Genomic DNA, 2619 nt, shown 5'->3' on the forward strand with positions numbered 1-2619 from the left:
GATGCGTTTGACAGTGAAGAGAATGCAGGAAAAGTTTCAGGTGAAAGGTCCTCATGCTCTGCAGAAGGTAACTGAGTGTGGTGGTTAGCATTGCCAACCTCACAGCAAGCTGGTTCTGGGTTTGACTCCTGCCTGAGGACTCTCCCTGTGGAGATAGAAGGCTCTGGCTTCCTCAGATTATATTACTGTCACTATATATTTTCAGGAATCAACCACAACCACTCTCTCCCCTCTGACTAGCCCTGAATGCAGCAGCTAGGCTTCCCCTGAATTGTTGACCTCTTAAGAGCCAGCCCAAGGCTTTTGATCCTAGGGTGGATCTTGGTCTGGTGGGCTGATTATTCCAAATTTAAGACTTAAATCTAAAAGGAGATTATCAAGGTCAAATTTGCTTTGGAATGATTATCTTGAGGAGATACATAAGGCATACAGGATCAATGACATTGAAATATTTGTTTTTTTACTTTTCAGTTTTTTTTCTTCTTTCTGCTTAATTTTTTTTATTTGTTGCCTTTTATGGCTAAAGCCCATCTTCTCTGTTTTCTCTCTGCATTTTAACATTTATTACCTGTGTCGCTGGTCTTGGGTCAGGCCATGTTGTGAGTGTACTTTGTTGCTTACTGAGTTTTGTGATTGACTTGTTTTTGTGATTTGCTTGTCTTGAGGTTATAATAATAATAATAATAATAATGATAATAATAATAATAATAATAAAAGTAGGTTTGGCTGAGTGTAGAAAGCAGTCTGTTCATTTTATTGCAACTGGATAAGAGTGTTTCGTCTGTAAAAAATAAATATGACTTTAGATTATGATGATAAAATGTCACACTTTCTCTCCTGTTGTCATTCTCTTCATTGATCTCCATATTTCGTTGATTAGAACACATCTTCAGTTCTTTAAAACTTTGAATGGTCATAGTCATTGGTGGCAAGGTTCGGGTCCCACAGTGATATCTCATGAGAGTTCCTCGTGATCCCATGTCTATAATTAACAATATCTGCAGAAGGTGCATCGTCTAAAATAACTTTTCTAGTTTGTTTACAGAGTTTCAGATAAATGAAGAGTAAAAAGAGCTGCGTGTCCCACTGAGGTGGAGTGAAGTGGAAAATGTACAAATTCGAGTAAAAGGATGTCAAAAGCTTCTCTAAATGCATACTTGCTATCTTGGAAGAGTATACATAGCACGTCATGTAAGATGAAGTGGGATCAGGCCTGTTGGAGACGAGCGCCCTCAAGCGGTGGAACATAAGAACTACTGTAAAGATGTTTTTTTATTGAAGATGTGTAACTCTCACTGTAGTCTGTCTGCAGTTGTATCTACTGGAGAGATATTCACAGCTTTCGTAGCAAAAACAACAGCGAAAAAAACACATTTCCATATGTGATGTGAAGGTTCTGCATGAACTCTATACCTAAGTAATAGTACAGAGGTGTTACAAAATACACTTAAAGTAGGCCTTTTAAGTAGCCTATTGTTATGCAGATTTAAAATTAGAGATAGGAATGCATGGCCTATAAATTGATGACTGATAATCCATAGCTGTTGTGTTTGATTAACTGGGGGAACATTTAAATATTTATTTTTGAAATTTGGCTTTTAAATCTTCAATTTCGTAAAGTTCTTTGTGTTAATTATCAAGTCCTTAAAACACTGAACAAGTGTTGGTCTACCTGTGAGTGCAGTAGAAATATTACTCCAGCCTTCTCTATTAATCAATGTGCTGAAAAAAGAGGGAAATTTAGTAGGCTATTCAAAAAAGGGGTCTGTTTCTTGAAAGCAACAAACAACAATAAAGTGGCTAAACAAGAATATGGAATATTTAACAGTAATAGGCTATAGCATAACTACATAGCTGTCACTGTGAAATAACCCCGTAACAAAACATCCACTGTTCATGTAAATAAGATCATTTAACCACATCTTATTTGCACTTACTAAATCTAATTTAAAAAAAAAGCATATAGCCTACTATCCTCCTTATCTGACATCAGTATATGCACACTGCCATAAATAGGCTACAATAAAACGATTTAGACTACTTTATGTAGCCTAAGCCTAAATTAACCCATCTGTTAGCCTACCTAATTACCTAGATTTATAAGGCTAACCTTTTTTAATACCACTGCACTAGGCTATGACTTATTTAGTTTGGTACATATTAGTCTGCATGTAGGCATATGTGTTTATTTATAATCCAGATGTTAAAAGATAACCTCACTGCATTGAAAACAGTCCGAATTTCTCATTGGAGCACCAAATTATGAGTTAATATATCCTATTGCATTAGACAAGGCTACATGGTGTTTTTGGTGTGTGTCTGCAGTTTGAAGCCTTTATATGGCAGTGTCACTGATCTCTACCGCAGTGAACATCTTTGACCCTGGATTCTGGCGTTAACAGATGCGAGAGTTTCCTTCCCTTAATCAATCCCGCCGGTTCGTGTCAGGTCAGGCCCGGTGCTGCTGTGGGCGAACCCCGTGACTGCCTTGGTGTAAAATCTCCAGAACAGACACACCGCTGTCGCTATTCCCACCAAATATCTGCAAGACCAACCACAATCAAAACAAATCGACCACGCGTGCTTTTCCCGCAGCAATGACGTCACGTAAACCCCTCC

Source organism: Labrus bergylta, chromosome 19 (genome assembly GCF_963930695.1).
Source record: "Labrus bergylta chromosome 19, fLabBer1.1, whole genome shotgun sequence".
NCBI lineage: Eukaryota > Metazoa > Chordata > Actinopteri > Labriformes > Labridae > Labrus > Labrus bergylta.